Here is a 22,151-nt window from a genome sequence, read left to right on the forward strand (position 1 = left end):
AAGTACAACCTGTAGATGGATATAATGAGCAAGGCTTTTTACAGAATGCTACATGAGGAGTCAGTTTCTGGTCCTAACAATGATGATAGTACTGGAAATAGATGTGATTTTTTTCTAACCATCATATTTTATTGCTGAATTTAGTTATTCTCTATTTTATCCTCAAATATTTAAGTAGGCGATGTTAGCAACAGGATTATAAGTGGCATGGTAAGAGTCTTATTACTTGAAAGTTTCCCTTGATGTAGTTGGAGTACATCATTCTAGCTATCTGCAGCCTCATTTATTTTTTGCATTGTTTGCTTCCTGTCCTTCATTGGTGTGCATGTGCCATAATATACCACTTTATATTATAGTTTAATTATACGTATTGTATCTCCCTCAACCAGAATGTAAATTCCTTGAGGACAGTCTGAAACTGATTTTGTAATTCCTCTTGGTACACGGAACAGTGCTTTTCATATATAGTAGTAGACATTCAGCAAGTTTTATTTAGTGGTAGTGGTTACCTGGTTTCACTACATGTGAAATTACTATTTTCCTGATGCCTGTTTAGCTTAAGTAATGATGATAAGTATTTATTTAATTGATTTTCTTTCATACTTTAGAATATTTATTTTAGCAATTTTATTGCTGCTATTAACTTTTTATTAAATTTTATTATTTAAGCTCTTGTAAATTCAAGGATTGTTTGAGTATACTAATGTATGTTTCTAATTGATAAGGTATCCTCTTGTTTGATCTACTTGAATTGAGGTAATTTTGTAATAATTAGTAGAGAAATACTGTGATCAGTTAAAAACTAAATACATATTCTAATCACAACTGTAATCATGAAATAAGAAACAATTTATTGTGTTGAATATATAAATAGTATAGACCTCCCTTATCCACAGGGGATATGCTTCAAGACCTCCGGTTGAATGCCTAAACCTGCAGATAGTATTTTACCCTGTGTATCCTATGTTTTTCTTATACATACATACTTATGATAAAGTTTATTTTATAAATTAGGCACATTAAGAGATTAACAACAATTAATAACAAAATAAAAGTTATAAGTATATGCTGTAATCAAAGTTATGTGAACATGGTCTCTTTCAAAGTATCTTATGCAAATATAATGCCTTTTCCATTTTAACTTAGTACCTATAACACACCGTGGCCCTAACTTTTGCAGTTTGAGGTGCAACAGCAAAGCAAGCCAAATTTCTTTTTCCTTCTTCACAGTTTCACAGATAAAAGATTTGTTCTTACCATAGATCTTAGCAACCAGAGCATTTAATTTTTTCTCTTCCTTTATTAAGTTGAGAACTTGGACATTTTCACTTCAAGGGAACGCTTTACAGCTTCACGTTAGCATATCCAGATTGCCAGCATCACTATTCTGGTGCTTTGGGCCATTATTAAGTAAAATAGTTGTTATTTACACACAAACACTATGATACCAAGACAGTCAATTCAATAACTGAGACAGCTAGTTAAGTGACTTAACAGGTGGGATATGCTGGAGAAAGGGATGATTCACGTCCCGGGCTGGATGAAGCAGGATGGTTCTCATCACACTACTCAGAATGGTGCACAATTTTAAACTTATTATTTTTTAACATCTTTATTGGAGTATAAATGCTTTACAATGTGTGTTAGTTTATGCTGTACCACAAACTGAATCAGCTATATGTATACATATATCCCCATATCTCCTCCCTCTTGAGCCACCCTCCCTATCCCATCCCTCTAGGTGATCACAAAGCACTGAGCTGATCTCCCTGTGCTATGTAGCTGCTTCCCGGTAGCCATCCATTTTACATTTGGTAGGGTATATACGTCAATGCTGCTCTGTCACTTCATCCCAGCTTCCCCTTCCCCCCCATGCCCTCACGTCTGTTCTCTACGTCTGCGTCTTTATTCCTGCCCTGCCACTAGGTTCATCAGTACTGCTTTGATAAATTCCATACATATACGTTAGCATGCGGTATTTGTTTTTCTCTTTCTGACTTACTTCACTCTGTATGACAGATTCTGGGTCCATCCACCTCACTACAAATAACTCAATTTCGTTCCTTTTTATGGCTAATATTCCGTTGTATATATGTGCCATATCTTCTTTATCCAGTCATCTGTTGATGGACATTTAGGTTGCTTCCATGTCCGGGCTATTGTAAATAGTGCTGCAGTGAACGTTGTGGTACGTGTATCTTTTTGAATTATGGTTTTCTCAGGGCATGTGCCCAATAGTGGGATTGCTGGGTCATATGGTATTTCTCTTTTTAGTTTTTTAGGGAACCTCCATACTCTTCTCCATAGTGGCTGTATCAATTTACATTCCCACCAACAGTGCAGGAGGGTTCCCTTTTCTCCACACCCTCTCCAGCATTTATTGTTTGTAGATTTTTAGGTGATACCTCACTGTGGTTTTGATTTGCATTTCTCTAATGACTAGTGATGTTGAGCATCTTTTCATGCATTTGTTGGCCATCTGTATGTCTTCTTCGGAAAAATGTCTGTTTATTAGGTCTTCTGCCCATTTTTGGACTGGCTTGTTTGTTTTTATGATACCGAGCTGCATGAGCTGCTTGTATGTTTTGGAGATTAATTCTTTGTCAGTTGCTTCATTTGCAAATATTTTCTCCCATTCTGAGGCTTGTCTTTTCGTCTTGTTTATGGTTTCCTTTGCTGTGCAAAAGCTTTTCAGTTTCATTAGGTCCCATTTGTTTATTTTTGTTTTTGTTTCCCTTACTCTAGGAGGTGGGTCAAACAGGATCTTGCTATGATTTATATCACAGAGTGTTCTGCCTATGTTTTTCTCTAAGAGTTTTATACTGTCTGGCTTTACATTTAGGTCTTTAATCCATTTTGAGTTTACTTTTGTGTATGGTGTTAGGGTGTGTTCTAATTTCATTCTTCTACGTGTAGCTGTCCATTTTTCCCAGCACCACTTATTGAAGAGGCTGTCTTTTCTCCATGTTATATTCTTGCCTCCTTTGTCAAAGATAAGGTGACTATAGGTGCGTGGGTTTATCTCTGGGCTTTTTATCTTGTTCCACTGATCTATATTTCTGTTTTTGTGCCAGTACCATACTGTCTTGATTACTGTAGCTTTGTAGTATAGTCTGAAGTCAGGAAGCCTGATTGCTCCAGCTTCATTTTTCTTTCTCAAGATTGCTTTGGCTATTTGGGGTCTTTTGCATTTCCATACAAATTGTAAAATTTCTTGATCTAGTTCTGTGAAAAATGCCATTGGTAATTTGATAGGGATTACACTGAACCTGTAGATTGCTTTGGGTAGTATAGTCATTTTCACAATATTGATTCTTCCAATTCAGTAGAATGGTATATCTCTCCATCTGTTTATGTTATCTTTGATTTCTTTCATCAGTGTTTTATAGTTTTCTGAGTATAGGTCTTTTGCTCCTTAGGTAGGTTTATTCCTAGGTATTTTACTCTTTTTGTTGCACAGGTCCGTGGGATTGTTTCCTTAATTTCTCTTTCTGATTTTTCGTTGTTAGTGTATAGGAATGCAAGAGATTTCTGTGCATTGATTTTGTATCCTGCAGCCTTACCAAATTCATTGATTAGTTCTAGTAGTTTCCTGGTGGCATCTTTAGGGTTTTCTATGTATAGTATCATGTCATCTGCAAACAGTGACAGTGTTACTTCTTCTTTTCCCATTTGTATTCCTTTTATTTCTTTTTCTTCTCTGATTGCCGTGGCTAGGACTTCCAAAACTATGTTGAGTAAGAGTGGCGAGAGTGAACATCCTTGTCTTGTTCCTGATCTTAGAGGAAATGCTTTCAGCTTATCACCACTGAGAATGATGTTTGCTGTGGGTTTGTCATATATGGCCTTTATGATGTTGAGGTAGGTTCCCTTTATGCCCACTTTCTGGAGAGTTTTTATCATAAATGGGTGTTGAATTTTGTCAAAAGATTCTTCTGCATCTATTGAGATGATCATATGGTTTTTATTCTTCCATTTGTTAATATGGTGTATCACATTGATTTGCGTTTATTGAAGAATCCTTGCATCCCTGGGATAAATCCCACTTTATCATAGTGTATGATCCTTTTAATGTGTTGTTGGGTTCTGTTGCCTAGATTGTTGGTGACCTTGATAAGAGCAATTTCAGTGGGCGGTGAGCACAGAGGTCAGACTGTCTAGCACTGGAGGTGAATGAGAGGTGGGGAGGTAGAGATGGTGTGTACAAGACAACTTCTTGCAGTGATGTGGGACTTGGATTTTTTTTTTTTTTTTAAAGGGAAGAGGCTTAAGCAAGTTTAATTGCTAATAGGAGCAGCAGTAAGGTATTTTAATAGATTCCAGGGGTCAGCAAACTCTGGCTACTGCCTGTTTTTATAAATAAAATTGTATTGGAACCCAGCCACTCCCATTCATTTATGTATTATCTATGACTGTGTTTATGCTGTAACAGCTTACTTACTTTAGTAGTTGTGAAAGACACCCTGTGACACAAAACCAAAAATATCTACTCTCTGACCCCCTTACAGAAAAAGTTTGTTAGCCCCTGGGTTAAACTAAAGTATTACATGCCCTTTTAATTTCCACAGAAATGCAAATAAATACATACCATATCTAAATGCATACATAATGACATACACTAACAATTTCCAAAGTCAAAAGTGCTACGGAAATTCTCCTTCATTAGTTTACCAATTTATCCATTAAAACAACAAGACAAAAAGACGTAGCTACTGCTCTTCTGCGCATACTACATACCTGTTGTTGACAATATAAAGTAAACACATTTTATTCACTACAGCCCACCTAGTACCTGGCGCTGAGCCTGACATGTGATAGGTGCCCAATAAACACTGGTTGAAGCAAAGAAGAGAAGGAACCAGGTGCTGTACTAGGGAATTGCCTGGGGCAAGGGGTAGGGGAGCTTTTGAGATTTGGGTAAGTAGCAGAGGATTCCCTGTGTAAATGAACTTAGAACCATCCCAGTGAGGTTTGTGGGGGCTGGAATAGATCTCATTCCTCTAGAATTAATCTGGAAAGTGAGGGGGAAATGGCTTGGGGGGATCTGGCTAAAGCTGAAGAGTATCCTTGATGTGAAAACAAAATCACAAAGTGGCAGTTTGTAGTTTGGCAGCAGGAAAGGGCAGTCTGCACAGTTCTTTATTTGTTGTGATGAAACAGAAAGTAGAGATGAGCTGAATTTATGTACAGTTCAAGCCAAATTATTGCTCAGGAGCATGTGTTGCTGTGTTAAAAAGTAGGTTAGGGGCTTCCCTGGTGGCGCAGTGGTTGAGAATCTGTCTGCCAATGCAGGGGACACGGGTTCAAGCCCTGGTCTGGGAAGATCCCACATGCCGCGGAGCAACTAGGCCCGTGAGCCAGAACTACTGAGCCTGCGCGTCTGGAGCCTGTGCTCCGCAACAAGAGAGGCCGCGATAATGAGAGGCCCGGGCACTGCGATGAAGAGTGGCCCCCACTTGCCTCAACTAGAGAAAGCCCTCGCACAGAAACGAAGACCCAACACAGCCATAAATAAATTAATAAATTAAGAAAAAAAAAAGGTTAAAGTAACAAGTCAAAAAATGAAAATTTCCAAAAACGTTTTGTTTAACTGAAAACAAGCATATAGACGTTGCCCAATCTTTTGACATAGGAGCAAGGCTTTTGAGCACAGGGCATCACTCTTGAATAAAGAACATCCATATGGGCTTCCCTGGTGGCGCAGTGGTTGAGAGTCTGCCTGCCAATGCAGGGGACGCGGGTTCGAGCCCTGGTCTGGGAAGATCCCACATGCCGCAGAGCGGCTGGGCCCGTGAGCCACAATTACTGAGCCTGCGCGTCTGGAGCCTGTGCTCCGCAACAAGAGAGGCCGCGACAGTGAGAGGCCCGCGCACCGCGATGAAGAGTGGACCCCGCTTGCCACAACTAGAGAAAGCCCTCGCACAGAAACGAAGACCCAACACAGCCATAAATAAATAAATAAATAAATAAATAAAAATTAAAAAAAAAAAATTAGTATAAAAAAAAAAAAGAACATCCATATCATTAACTGAGATGTAAAGTATGGGTGTCTTTAAAGGAGAATGAAAACTTATAGATAAAGGGGAAGCGATCTGAGTGCAGAATTCTTCTAGAGTTTTTCCCACAATCTTTTGCAGCTATATCGCTCACACTTTAGGAAGCTTTTGACTTGTTCACTAGAAACAACTCTATTGTCTTCATATTTCATCAATTTATGTAATATTTAATGATATCACATCATTAAAATAACAAAATGCAAGTGTCCTAAACAGACGTAGGAAACAACTGCTTCACAGGGAGGATACAATTCATATCAGAAGGTAACCTACTAACCTTGTTCTGTGGTGGGAACGCTGGGGTACAAAGGGAATAGGCGGTGATTCTGGTGACTCCAGGAAAGGGAGGCAAGTGAAGAGTGTTTCTCAGGACTTCCCTGGTGGCGCAGTTGTTAAGAATCCGCCTACCAATGCAGGGGACACGGGTTTGAGCCCTAGTCTGGGAAGATCCCACACGCCGCAGAGCAACTGAGCCCATGTGCCACAACTACTGAGCCCACGTGCCACAACTACTGAAGCCCGCATGGCTAACGCCTGGGCTCCACAACAAGAGAAGCCACCACAATGAGAAGCCCACACACCACAACAAAGAGTAGCCCCCGCTCTCCACAGCTAGAGAAAGCTCACGCGTAGCAACGAAGACCCCACGCAGCCAAAAATAAATAATAAATAAATAAATTTATTTCAAAAAAAAAAAAAACTGTTTCTCTGTGAGCGTGGTACAAGCATGTTACAGGGCCCCAGCTGGTGCTCCTTGAGTCACTGACAAGCTGCCAGCATGGCTGGGTCCCCTGAATATTGACTTGGGGCAGCTGTCCCAAGTCATCACACTCTAGGGACTGTGCAGTATTGTGCCCTGGAAAGCATGCATTAAACACTTGCTTTAGCTTCTTCTGGAATGTAGTATGTGGAATAATAGATGACTCCTCTTAACAATGCAACTACCAGAGAATTACAACTGATGAGAGACCAGCCTTATATATCCCATAGCAGATTTAGCTTTGCAAGGCACATTTAACGTTCTCAAACTGCTGAATCTAGAGAGAGACAGTAAAATCTCTGTAAGCATATTCTGGCAGCAAGTCACCGGGTAACTAGCAAAGAACACCCAAAATAGCAGGCAAAGATGACTGAACAATATAAAAGTCGAGAATCTAAGCAGTGGTTACTATATTACCATGAACTGAGACTGGGGAGCCCACGTCTTGCAGCAAAGGCCCAGCCAGCTTTCTAATTTATTTTATGCTAAAATTCGGTTGATAAAAAATGACCCTATTCTCTGCTGTCAATACTTTGGAAAAATTTTCCCATAGTTTGGAAAGGAGGGAAATAAGATTTCCCTGTGAGAGTTAACTGTAAAACCAAGAATGTCATTGATTACATATAGATACGCAGTCTCTCAAGAGATCGAGTATTTCCAATATGAAACCTTTTCATATTGTTCTCTATCAAGGCCTTAATTAATGGTAGAACTTGAAGGGGCCTAAAAGGTTCAAATGTTAGGACTCAGAAAGGTTACATGATATGTTCAAGGTCCTAAGGTCAATTATGAGTTAATCCGGCCTATGACCTAGGTCTCCCAGGTCCTAGTCTCATGTTTTTCTCATTATAACACCCACCTTCTAGTTGGAATTGTCTGATTAGCTGGGGTCACTGTATCCTTAGAGATAGGGTTACTATAGCTGAGGACCAAATTACCCTACAAATCAATGAGGTAAAACAACTGTTTATAATGCTTATTGGGTCTGTGGGTCACAATTCAGACAGGGGCTGTGGAGATGACTTGGGGCTAAGATCCCCTGAAGACTCACTCACTCGCTCACTCACATGTCTGCTGACTGATGGTGGCTCTCGCTGGGACCTCAGCACCTACAAGCAGCCTCTCTATGTAGCCTGAGCTTCCTCACAACATGGTGACTGGCTTCCAAGAGGGCATCACAAGACAGTCAGGCAGAGGCTCTATTGCCATTTATGGCCCAGCTGGGAAGGCATGCAACATGACATCCACCCCATCCTCTTTTTGTTGGGGCAGTCATAAAGTTCTACCCCAGTTCAAGGGGAAGGGAATAGACTTCACCTCTTGACGGGAAGTGGCAAGGTCCTGGAACAGCGTGTGGGGTCAGAAATATTGCTGTGGCCACTTATGGAAATTACAATCTGCTACAACTAGAATTAAATGCCTTCTTTACAAGACAAAATTAGAGGGAGAAAAGAGGCAGCAGAAGAACAACTAACAAATCACACCTGAAGTCTGAGTATGCCTGCTCCCATTTCTCTCCCTCTGGGGAACTTTGCAATCTGTGCTTACTGCAAATTGAATGGGAATAAAGCATGTTAACTCAACATGATTGGAGCTTTTATTTCATTTAAATGTCTAGTTTGGTGTGTTGGAAAGTATGTCTCCAGCTTTTAGGCTAGGGATAAGATGTATCCTTCACAATGAGGAAAAGGGGAAAAACTATTTTAATTGAAGAACTTATTTTTTAATATAGATCATCTACTAGACTATAAAGAAAACATCAACAAATCTCCTAAAGCACAAAGTGCACAGACATTCTCTGACCACAGAGCAATAAAACTATAAATTAGAAACATTTAAACAAAACTTTCCCACCCACATGGAAATTCAAAAATACCCTTCTCTATATCTCTTGGGCACAAAAGGGGAAATATGATTGCAATCATAGAATATTTAGAAAATAAAAATAATGAAAACACTACAAATCAAAACTCCTGGGATACGGCTAAAGCTATATTTTAAGAGGCACATAAATAAGTAAGGAATGAATAATGACAATGCCAGCAGCAGCAGCAATGGCTAACACTTTCTATTCTAGGAGCTTTATATGTATGGACTCATTTAATCCTCACAGCAACCTACAGGTAGATGCTATTATTTTCATTCTCATTTTACAGAGGAACAAATTGCGACACCGAAGGGATGAGTGATTTGAGCGAGATCATGCAACTAGCCCCTGTCATTCCAGGCACTGGGGTTACACAGTGACCTAGAAGGCAAAGTGTACGCTCTCTTACAGCTGTGAGCTCCTCATTACTGCTGGGCAGGTGTGGGAGTGCCAGCTTCTCACGAGGCCTTCACGGATGCCTTCCTGGATGGGAGGGGCAGAAGTGCCTCGTTACCGCCGGGTGGTGGCAAAAGCCCTGAAGCTCCCCTAGGCCTTCTCTGGCAGTACCCCATCTGGGATGGGGAGAGAGGCCTTGTTACTGCCAGTGGGGGTGGAAGTCCAGGCTCCCCGTGTGGTCTCCACTGGTACTGTGGAGAGGGGAGGGAGGAGAGTGTGTATCATTCATGCCTGTTGGGGATGAAAATCCCAGCTCCCTATGTATCCTTCTCTGCCGCCACCTTGGCAGGTGTGTTGGGGTGCCTTGGTACAGCCTAGCGGAAGGCTGAAGTCTAGTCTCCCCTCTAGGACTTGGCTGGCATGGGTGGGAGTGGGGCCACAGTTTTTGTTTGTTTTTTTTTTTTTCTGTGGTTTTTGGCTGGAGTAGAGCTGCTTAGATAATTCTAAAAGTTTTCTATTTCACTAGGCTGACCTATTCCTGGTTCTCTGGCTAAGCAGACCAGGCTTTGGTTGAAGGTTGTTTTTTTTTTGTTTTTTTTTTTTTTGTCTGTGCCTGTTGGCGTTTGCAGGTTGCTAGCTTCTTCAGCTCCAAGTCTGGGATATATGAGGTAAACAAACAAACAAGGTAGGAACTAACCATGTGTCATTCCTCAGGTCTCAAAGTCCCTAGCTGATCTGCCTTCCTCTCTCTACCTTTCAGCCTTCTTATGTTTCTTTTATATGTAATGTCCAAGGGTTTTAGTTTCACTTAGCTGGAGGAATATGGGAAAGTACATCAACTTCATCTTCCCAGAAGAAGTTGTCTCTTATGTTAAGAAAAAAAAAATCTGACAGGATGTGTTCATTCTCAGAGCAGGAGGAGAGTCAGAATGGCAGAGAACCACTGATAGTGAGGGGTGGAGGGCAGAGAAAGGGGGTGGGATCCTGTGCACAAGTGGAAAGGATGGCCCTAGATGTGAACATGGAGAGTTCATCTGAAGTCACAAGAGGAAAAGATGAGCATCTATTAAACATGCATGGAGTTTGGTGGTGAGTGGATGAGGATGTCTCCATGGACTAAGGGAAGCCATCAACTGAGAAAGGGGGCTGGGGTCAGGGAAGGCTGGGGATTTGCAGAGAGAAGCTGCTTTGAAAGGTGGTGGAGAGAACTGACTAGAGAAATACAGAAGGATTTCTCTACAGCCTGAAGCCACATACATTTAGAAGGAAACCAGTTAGCCTAGTTGCTTCTTTTCCTCCAGAACTAGGTACAGAGTAGGCAGATAAATGCGGGTTTACTCAGTCAATAATTGTGCCAGATCAGATGAGAGAAGAACGAAGAAAAAAAAAAAAAGAAAAAAAAGACATGGAGGGTGTGTATAAAGGAGTGATTATGATGATGAAACACAAAGTCAGTACCATAGCATGGCACAACTACAGAAGGCACTATTTTTATTGTATTTTGCAACACAGAGACCCAGCGTAGACTCTAATGTGGATGAGGAAGAACCTGAGTAAATGGCCAGTGAATATTTGGGGGTGATTGAATTGGGAGTCCTAATAGGGCTGGAGAATTGTTAAGGTGGGACTGGTAAATTAGAGGCACGCAAAGATAGGAGATGATGGCCATAGAGAGAAGATATTTGAAATTGAGATTTAGGAGGTGAAATAGATATTGGAAATGAAAGATCTAGGATATGAGAAGGTGTAGCTGAAGTGAGGTGGGGGGTGCTTAGCAAACTACATGCCCTTCACAAACTTCCCATTGAGAATAACTAAAAACAATGAATAAAATATAGAAATATATATATTTTTAAATGCATCAGTGACCTGCTAATAAAGTAAGGCCAAAAGGAATTCTAAGCAAGGCCCAAGTGAGATGACCCAGGCACTGCTAATGGCCTTTGTACTGAGGACTTTTGACAAATCAGGGGATCTTGAGATCCAGTGTTCACAGCCTTGTGAAATATGGATGATAGTTGACAAAGCCTAGGTCCAGCCCAAAGAGGGCAGCATAAAAGACAATCCTACATAAAGCTCGAAAGGGTATACTAGAAATAAAATTGCCCCCATTGCAGACAACAAGGACATTTGCTTATGTTAAAATTTGGCGCTGGTAAAGGAGAAGAAAAATCTTTCCTGAAAGTTTCTAAGTACAAGCTAGCCCTCACGTGTGAGTTTTGTTGCCAGAGTTGCGCTACCTGGGTGGTCTGGAAAACCTTCAAGCTGAGAATTTAGTTTAGAGTGGCCCTCCTTCAGTAGTACCCATGAGCATCTGGCAGAAACACATGCAAATCCTTTTTAAATGAACTCCCTTCTATCTAGGCTTCAAATAATTCCCATAGAAATGTGAATTCACAATTAAAAAAGAAAAGCATCATGAGCGAGACCCAACAAAATAACAAGCAACTCACATCACCCACAAAAAGTCAATCAGGTGTTGGAAATATCAGATAGTATAAAATTTATATACAATTTATAATGATTAGAGGGCAGAAACTAGGGAGTCATCTGCAGGAGATAAGATTTTTACATACACATAAGAATACATATTAAAGATAGGGACGTTGCTGGTGTAGTCTTTTTATAGGTTTTATAAACCACTTGAGCCTATATCCGTCATTTTAGTGTCTGACATGTTTGGAACTATCAGTGCTTTGTTGGTTTATGGCTTAAATTCCTTTTCTTGTCCGTTTCCTTCTTCCCTTCCCCCCACTTTAAAAATTTTCCTATACAGAAAAATAGAATTAAGATTTTTTTTTAGTAAAATTGATACTTATAAGGTCAATATTTTAAAAATGCATTTCTATATACCAGCAACAAAAAATTAGAACGTGTAATAAAAAGACAGATGCCATTTACAGTAGTATCAAAAATATGAATTACCTAGGAAGAGATTTAACAAAATATGAGTAAGACCTGTATACAGAAAATCATAAAATGACTGAGAGAAATCAAAGGAAATTTAAATAAATGGAAAGTGATACTATGTTTATGGGTAGGAAGATTCAATATTATAAAGTTGTCATTGCTTTTCCAATTGATCCGTAGATTTCTTTTATTACATTTAAAATCCCAACAAAGTATTTATTTTGACTGGTGGGCATTGAGGAATGGATAGTGGAACTTGGCACGTTGATTCTCAAGTGTATCAGAACGGACACTGAAAATCAGTTGAGAAAGTATGAGCTTTAAATAACTGATGCTGAGACAACTGGTTATTCGTATAGAAAAAAGGGGATCTGAACCCCTACCTCACACCACATGCCAAAAATCAATTCTAGGTGTCTAAAAGACTCAAAATTAGGTAGAGTTTTTAAACTTTTTGAAAGTAATAAAAGAAAATGCCCTTTTCAATTAACGGATGAGAAGAATCTCTGAAGCGAGACAGAAAAGCATAGAGAGTAAAGTAAATTACTATTAAAGTGAACTACATTAAAATGAAGAACTTCTGTTCATCAAGATATACCATAACAGAAGTGAAAAGGTGAGTCACACACTGGGAGAGGGTATTTGCTATACCCATATGACAAAGGGTTAGTATCCAGACCAAAAACTATAAGCCATTCAGAAAACTACAACCTAATTTATTCTAAAGGGGAAAAAGATTTGACTGGGCATATCACTGAAAAGAGAACACAAATGGTAAAATAACATATGAAAATATGTTCAACTTCATTTGTAATCAGGGAAATGCAAATTAAAACCACAGTGGCATATTATTTCAATCTCATCAGCTTGACAGAAATTTTTCAATGTGGAATACCAAGAATTAGAGATGTGGAACCACTGAATTCTTATACAGTGTTTGTGGGAGAGTCAATTTATTTCAACCATTTTGGAAGATAATTTGCATTATCTATTAGGTTGAAGGTATGCATGCCTTTTGACTCAGCAATTCTACTCTCTGATGTTTGGCCTAGAGAAACTCTTGTACACATGTAGTGGGCGGTAGGTACAAGATGTTCATAGTAGCATATCTGTAAGAGCAAAAACTAGAAACAACCAAGATATTCACCAACAGTAGAATGGAGTAAAATTCTGATATATTCATATAATTGAATACTATACAGAAATAAACATGAATAAACTGTAGTTATTTGCAACAACATGGATGCATCTCAGGAACATGTTATTAAGTGGAAAAAGTATGTCCCAGAAAGACCCATATGGTAAATTCCAATTATATGAAGTTCAAAAGCATGCAAAAATCATATATACATACATATATATGTATATATACATACACACACACACACACACACACATATATATATATATATATAGAATGATTAGGAAGGATGGGATTGGAGAGGGATACATAGGGGCTTAAATGTTCTATGTCTTAAATGGGACAGTAGGTGCACAAGTGATCATGTCATTGTTACTTTTTTTATCCTTAAACATTTATTTTATAAATATTCTTTTGTATATATCCGATACTTAATAAAATGTCAAGGCTCTTTGGAATTGAGGAGGTAAAAAGAGCTTTATCACAGAATGATTTCATGCTGGAAAGTTAGAAACAACAACAAAGGTCCCCAGTAAAGGTCTGGTTAAATAAATTAAGGTACATCTGTATAACAGAATAGCATCCAGCAATGAAGTGCATACACTGACATGAGATGTTCCTTGTATAGCAGATGAAAGAAGTTACAGAACAGTATGATACCTCATTTACATAAGAAATATAAAAATACACATACATAAGAATAGAAAAAGCGTTGAGTGAGTACACCAAAAAGTTAACTGTACTGGAATCTGGGTGTTGACTATTAGAATTATACTTAGGGTTTTTTTTCTTGATTTCTTCTCATTTTTTTCTACCAGAAACATATATTACTATTATACCAAAAAAAGTCAGAGAAAGAGTAGCAAAGAATATCTAAGAAACATCAGAAAGAAGAATGTAAATATAAAATGTTTGGAAACGACCTTCACAAAATATATTAACATATTATTTGAAGAAAATGGTTACACTTTTATTAGAGTTAAAAATGAGATTTGAAGATAAATGGATTTATCTATCTATCTATCAAGTTTCTGGCTAAAAGGCAATATAATAAAGATTTAACTTCTTCCCAATTTAATTTACAGGATTAAAATAATCCCAAACAAAATCACAAAGAAGTTTTTTGTTTTTTGTTTTTCAGGGCAAATCATTCATTTATTGTTTAAAGATTGCAAGACAACATCTGAATTTCTGTAGCACAATGTAAATGTTTTACTTTTTTGATAAAGCAGAGTATAATAGAAAAAACAATTAGTTTCCAGTAATATCTATATCTCTATTCAGAATTAAGCCTTCCACAGACATGTTACCTGGAAACAAAAGCCTGTTACAATAAGCAAAGCTTCAACCAGAGCGGCTACTTTTCGGGCAGGGAAAGGTTCATCCCTCTAGGGGGATGCTGTGCTATGTAAAATGGCTGCAAGGTCACAGCCTTGAGGGCGCTGGAAGTCTATTCTCCTATTCCACATGAAGTAGTTTGGTGAACTTCAAACGTCCGTTCATCTGCAACCAAGCTGGCAACCTTTAACTGATTCTTTCAAGCAGGTAAAAAATAAATTAAAAGAAATCCCTACACTGATGTTCCTTGATTTACACTGTTAAGTCGTTCATTAACATGTAATTCTGGCTAAGAATTACATTTGAGACTCCTTGCTCAGATTTTGGTTAACAGTACAAATCTTTCCGAAATTCAAGTGCTTCTTAATCAATCATTTGTCAGCTAGGATACATTCAGGCATCAGCTGCAACTACAGAATAGATGCACTGCCTCAGCACTTTGGAAAGACAGAATCTAGAACACTACTAGCAGACAAAATATCTGTTACTAGACAGCATATGTGCAGTACAGCAAGACAAAAACATATATTCATATGTTGGCTTGTTTAAGCCTCAAGCCCTCAGTCCTTTGTTGAAATACAATAATTTCATTCCTATGGTTTTCAATACCAAAAACTCAACCCCCAGGAGGGCTAAAGTCTAATTTATACTCCAAACCAAGTAGCAGTGCAGTTCGCTACTACTGAGGCTGAATCCATAGACTTCAAGACCACGTCCAGAAGACAAGTTATTATGTGTAACACCCTAGAAGGTCTGAAGCATAATAATCATATACATAGCTGGTCCTCCAGAGCTTTTTACCTATAACATGTTTTTTGATGAAAGTTATTTAATGCACTGGAGATAACTGGGACTTACTGATCAAATATTTGAATACTTGTACTTACCTGGGATTTCATTTCTGCTGAAAGAAAAAGGAAGAACAGGACTCACTTTAAAAAAAAGAACAAACTTTAGAAGTGAAAGTAAAAATCTGATCACACACTATCACTTTTGGAAGCAGCACAGAGGGGCAGTCAACGGTAAAACACTGGTGCAATAGGTCAAAACTCTAGGCCAAAAATCCATTATTATTATCATCAGTGACAGTACCACAACTGTGCCCTTCATAATTAATAATCACTCCTAAGAATCTTCATTTGGCACCAGATGATGTGTTTAAGAGAAACACTCTGGGAGGTTTTGAATCAGACTTGGTTTTTTGTTAGCCAAGATACAGGAAAATGTTTAAAGTGGGGGGAAGGGAAGAAGGAAACGGACCAGAAAAAGAATTTAAGCCATAAACCAACAAAGCACTGATAGTTCCAAACATGTCAGACACTAAAATGACTGATATAGGCTCAAGTGGTTTATAAAACCTATAAAAAGACTACACCAGCAAAGTCCCCATTTGTCTGTAGAGTTCAGAAACTAAAACAAGGAATATTTTAGCTTAAAACCTTATCTCAAAAGAATCATATACACGTCACATGAATAAAACCTGAAACCAAACATTTTTAATAGCTCCAATACCCCAAATATAAAGAAAAACTTAATTCAGAAGACTGGGCAATCTCTATCTCCCCTCCACACTAACCACCCATCCCATGGAAGACCAAGGGAGATCAGACCTTCCAGACTTAGGCAACACCTGGCTGCCGCAAAATTCTACGGAGACTCCTTGTGGAACAGCAGTCTCCCATCTCTTGTGTCTCTCCCTGTCATGATCATGCAGGAAGCAAGTCTGGCTGTGCTATCTGTTATCACTGTCTGTCACCCATCTGCAACATGATATTGCTACAAAGGTAAGTACAAAGTAACGTATCTAGTTCCCTTTCCCCCAGAAGGTTGAGGCTCAGGTACAGGGGTAATTCTCCTGCGCACACAGTCATTATTTAGGCCGACTCAGTGACGTCAACAGGCTTCATCATGTGATCAGGTTTGTTGCCAGCTGCATAATGCTCCCACATCTGTAGATAGAGGCGCTCTAGTTCCAGTGTGTATTGTTTGGTGTTGAACAGAGGGCTAGATATTCTCTGCTTCCAGACTTTGCCACGAATTCTCTTCAGGTATTCTAGATCAGTTCCCAGTTTCACAGCTATGTCTTCATACTCTTGTCTATTTTTAGCAATAAGCTCAAGACAGCCTAAACAGGTGAGCTGGGAAGCTGCAACTCGGGAAGCAAGAGTCTCTCCTGGCATAGTCACCACGGGTGTCCCCGACCAAAGGACATCCATCCCTGTGGTGTGTCCATTACAGAGTGGAGTGTCCAAGCAGACATCAGCCAGCTGGCCTCTCCGAACATGTTCCTCTTTAGGAGCAACAGGTGAAAAAATGATACGGTTCTGGGGAAGGCCCATATTTTGCGCGTACTGTTGAATATTAGGTTCTCCTGCTGGGAAACGCAACAGCCACAGTACGCTATTGGGAACACGCTTCAGAATATTTGCCCACATCTGCAAAGTAGATGGGTCAATTTTATATAGCTGATTAAAGTTACAGTACACAATGGCATCTTCCGGTAACCCGTACTGAGAACGTGTGGTTACAATAATGGTACGGGGAACCTCCTCTCCAGTGGCAGCCTTATTGTTGATCTGGGTAGTTGCCAGTCCATTGCTAATACTGAATCCATTAATTGTTATCTGAATTTGTCCTCTGTTAATCATTTCCATAACTGCTTCTGCAGTCGTATTCATAGGAATGACAGGCATATTAAGATCTATATTGCTGCTGTCTGCTTTGTCTCCTCCATCAGGACATTTCATCTTGACAATTTTCACGTCTGGTAGACTATCAAGAAATGCTTTGAGGTCGATGCCATTCAGCACAATTCGATTGTCATAAATGTGCCCATTGGACTTAAAATCGATGACTGCTTTTTTCTTCAGGTGAGGGAACATATTAGCATGATCACCAATAAAGAAAGTATGGGGCATATAAGCCAGTTTCTCAGAATACTGCTCAGCAACTTCAGCAGGTGAAGTTTCCCGATCAGTGATGATATAATCCATGAAAAGCGCGCCACTAGTCCCAGGGTACCCCAGCCACATTGCCTGAATAGGAGCTGGCCTGAGAGCAAAGAGTTCATTTCGAGCACCCCTGGTATAACCATTCATATTTACGAGGATGTGTATACCATCTTGATGGATGCGATCAGCTGCTTTTCCATCGCATGGAATCTGAGAAAGATCAACGAAATGATCGGCTTCTGCCATCACCTTCGCTCGGAAGTTTGTGCCATCATCTGGGCTCAGGGCATAACAGAATACCTCAAATTTATCACGATTGTGCATGCCTGGAATAGACTGCATAAGATGAGAAGTAGGATGGTTCCCAAAGTCAGAACTCACGTATCCTACACGCAGTCGACCATCACTGAGCTTCAAGTCCTTTGGATGTTCATACGGTGGTTTGTGAAGGACATTGATGTTATCCAGGCAGAGGTGCCCATGCCTCTCGGCAATAGCCTTCCTGACGCCGTGAGGAAGAGGATATAACATGCTGTGATGAGGCTGCACAGAAGGCAACCTGTTCTTCTCTAACTGGTCAGCCACAACGCTGACCAACCTCTTCATGCGCTCATCATAGTCTGTCCAGTCACAGACAATCTGCAGGCAATGAGCCAGATTACAATAAGCGTCAGGAAAGTCAGGTTGAAGCTTCAGAGCAGTGCGATAAGAAGCAATTGCTTCTGGAATATTCCCTGAATCCTTGTGAATGGAAGCCAGATTGCTGTGGGCATCCGCAAATGCAGGGTTAATCTGAATGGCACGTGTATAACACTGCAAGGCTCCCTGAACATCCTGCATCCCCGTTAGAGTGTTTCCCATATTACAGTAGGCCTCAGCAAAGGTAGGACTGATTCGAATAGCCTCCTTATAATGCATCAGAGCTTCCTGCACTCTTCCCTGCTGCTGCAATACACTTGCTAAATTTGAATGGACAGCAGCAAACTCTGGGAAGACTTCTAATGCTTTACAATACAAGCGAACTGCCTCTTCAATGTTTCCCTGTTCTCGCTTGATATTGGCTAGGTTATTCAGAGAGTCTGCATGGGTGGGACACAGCCACAGAGCTGTATTATAACAATCTTCTGCTTCGGCAACACTGCCCTTCTCTTTGAGAGCGTTGGCTAGGTTGCAGTAAGCGTCCGGGAAGTGTGGTTGCAATTCAATAGCTCGCCTGTAGGTGTCTATTGCCAGATCTATCAGGCCTTGCTCATAGTATACACAAGCCAGGCTGCCATGTACCACTGCATGATTTGGACTCAAGCTTAGGGCACGAAGGTAAGCTGCCACAGCTCGTTCAAAAATCCGTGCCTCTTTGAAGACATTTCCTAAATTGATATAAGCATCCAGAAAATTGGGGTCATGGGTGACAGCCTTTTCAAAGTGATGAATTGCAAGCCAAATCTCCCCTTGTGCATTGAAAACACAGCCAAGGTTACTCCAAGCTACTGCAAAGTTCGGTTGCGTCTCAATTGCTTTCAAATAACATGCCTTGGCTTCTTCCAAGCGACCCAGGGCTTTGAGCAGGTTCCCCAGGTCACTGCAAACACAGTACAGATCAGGATTGTACTGAAGAGCGGAGGCGTAAGCTTGTACTGCCCCTTCCATGTCGCCTGCTGCTACCAAAGCGGCTGCCAGGTTAATATAACCATCGATGAAATCTGGTTTGAGACGCAACGCATGCCGGTAATGCTCGATTGCTTCCTGCAACTGCCCGCTTTCCTTGTACACATTCCCCAAATTCGAATAGGCTTCTGCCAGAAGAGGGTTCTTTTTAATTGCCAGAGTACTAAAGTGGGCAGATCCGTCCAGCCTTCGACACCGGAAGTGTATAGATGAAAGTAATAAAAGTACACCAGTATTGTCTGGCTCTTGTCTCCAGAGCTGCATGCAGTGTCTCTCAGCTGCCTCAAAATCTCCCGCCTGATAGGCTCGATGTGTCAACTCTGCTAACCCTTGGAAGGAAAGCATACGTTTCGTTGGGTCTGTGCTGTCGGCCACGTTGCCCACGGAAGACGCCATCTGGAGCTTCTGGAGGGAGTGCGAAAAGAGGGTAATTGAGTCCCGCTGCTGCCACTACTGGCAAGAATGTTTCTAGAGGTAGCAAATACAAGGGCAGTAGCCGTACCACTGCTTTGGCAGGCTTAAGCGGCGGCAGCAGTTACATACACTGAACCTTAGGAACTCTGGTTGGCCATCTATCTCTCACGGTCTTGAAAAAAATCACAATGAAGTTTAAGTTTTTTTTAATTGATAAGATGGTTCTAAAGTTTATCTGGAGATGCAAGAGGGAAGAGATGTGGGGACATATGTATATGTATAACTGATTCACTTTGTTATAAAGCAGAAACTAACACACCATAGTAAAGCAATTATACTCTAATAAAGATGTTAAAAAAATATAGAGTTTATCTGGAAGAATAAATGGGGCTATTGATAATAGAATTCTGAAAATTAAAATTAAGAGGTTAGACTTGTTCTAATGGATCAATTTTAAAATGAATGCTAAAGCGACAACCATTGAACCACTATGATACAGTCAAATAGAAAGCTCTTAAACATCTAGTAGAAAGTGCTCAAACATCTCTTTATATTTTTAGAAACAGTGAATGTTGGAGGAAATAATGGTAATAGAGAAAGTAGAACATAAATAATGTTGGAATAATGGTTAAGGAAGGGTAGTTAATTTTTACCTTAAAATACGTTCTAAAACAAATTTGACTGTATTTACCTAAGATAAATTATAGATAAGTTAATGTAAAAAAATTTAAATCATTATTCAGAGGGAGCACAGAAAATATGTAACAGATTCACGAGGGTATAAGTCACTAAATCCAATGACTTTGCAGGACCAACTGATAATCTTGACTACCAACGCTCTTTTTCTTCCCTTTGCCTCCTTTGACTTCTATGACACACACTGCCCTGATTTTTCACCTCACTTTGGTTGCTACTTCTCCAATTCCTTTGCAAGATTATCCTCCTCTGAAAGCCATTACATGTTTGAGTTCCTCAGGGCCCATTCCTTCTCTACACTGTCTCCCAAGATATTCACATTTATAGCCACGGCTCCAATGACCACCTCTACTCAGGTGACTCAAATTTAACTCTCCCCCAGGCATTTCTTACCTATCAGTATAAGTCAGAATCCCTGAAAGAGAAAGGTGGCACACTCAAATGTACCGTAATTAAGGAGACTGTAGTCAAGAGATCATTTGCAAAGGGTTTGGGGAAAACAACAGAGGACAGTAGTCCAGCATCTCAGGGAGCTTTTACTGCCTAGGCTTAAAGGAGGAGGTTAGGGACTTCCCTGGTGGCTCAGTGGTTAAGAATCCACCTGCCAGTGCAGGGGTTCAAGCCCTGGTCCGGAAAGATCCCACATGCCACGGAGCAACTGAGCCTGTGCGCCACAACTACTCAGCCTGCACTCTAGAGCCCACGAGCCACAACTACTGAGCCCGCGGGCCGCAACTACTGAAGACCGGGCACCTAGAGCCCGTGCTCTGCAACAAGAGAAGCCACCGAAATGAGAAGCCCACTCACTGCAACGAAGAGTAGCCCCCACTTGCCGCGACTAGAGAAAGCCCGGGCGCAGCAAAGATCCAATGCAGCCAAAAATTAATTAATTAGTTTTTTGAAAAAGGAGGAGGTGGAAATGATTACTGGATTCGAGAGAGAAAAAAAGAGGAAGACGTGGGAGGAAGAAGAGCAGGAGGCGCAGGAGGCAGAGGAGGAGGGTTTGAAGGAGGCAGGGTGGAAAGAGGAGGAGGTGGGGAAGAGGAAGAGATGATGCAGGATGTATATCGTATCGAGTAAATACTCAGCCTTCACGCTTCTTCCCTCATGTACCTCCTATGGGCTGAACGCAACTAGAAGGCAGCGCACACGGGAGCAGGCGCTGGGGATACATGGAATCTTGACATCCCACACACGTTAATGTCTCCGGGCAGGGATCAGCGTAGAGATGGGTGGAGAGTGGCTCTAGATGGGGAGGCAGAAGATATCTACCTAACAGACACCTCCTGCTTGGCTTCTTCTCTAGGACATCCCAGGGATATTTAAAACTCAGCAGGTCCAAGATTAAACTCATGAACTGCCCACTCCACAACCTCTCAAGAACAAGACTAATGAAAAACAAACTGGTCCTCTTTCAGTGTTTTCTGTGTCATCAAATGGTATCAAGGTCAGGCGTGTCTCCCCGTAACTGTGCAGGAAGGGATTGGAGTGGGGCAACAGTAGGTGCAAATAGATCATTGAGGATGCTATTCCCCTAGTCCAGACAGAAATGATGATAGAATGGGCTGAGGAAGTGTTGGTAATGACGAACAGAAGTGGATGGATTGAAGTGGATAGACTGAAGAGATATTTCGAAAGCAAAATTGTTAGGACTTGTTATGAGATTGGATGTTTGGAGGTAAAAGTAATGTGGTTGTCAAAGATGACACCTTCAGTGATTTCCCATAGATCTTAGGAAGGAGACACAACTCCTTACCATGGACTTACTGGCCCTGCGTGGTCAGCATCCCCCACTTCCCACCCTTCAACCTTCCGCCTTCACTTACACCAGGCCCCTCTGAGGATGTGGACCATGTCCTACATTCTTTCAGTCCTTCCTGTTGCCTATGCTTGCCCATGAGCAGGACCTTTGCACCGGCTCTTTCCACTGCCTGTAATGCTCTTAGCCCACTACCTA

The 22,151-nt window shown here is 40.6% G+C and overlaps 1 pseudogene; it reads right to left on the reverse strand.

Annotated features, from left to right (window-relative positions):
- Window positions 1-16,342: 16,342 nt before the first annotated feature.
- Window positions 16,343-19,480, reverse strand: LOC137758636 (UDP-N-acetylglucosamine--peptide N-acetylglucosaminyltransferase 110 kDa subunit pseudogene; annotated as a pseudogene).
- Between the last annotated feature and the right edge of the window lie 2,671 nt (window positions 19,481-22,151).

The sequence above is a fragment of the Eschrichtius robustus genome, chromosome 2, assembly GCF_028021215.1.
Source record: "Eschrichtius robustus isolate mEscRob2 chromosome 2, mEscRob2.pri, whole genome shotgun sequence".
NCBI classification, from domain to species: domain Eukaryota; kingdom Metazoa; phylum Chordata; class Mammalia; order Artiodactyla; family Eschrichtiidae; genus Eschrichtius; species Eschrichtius robustus.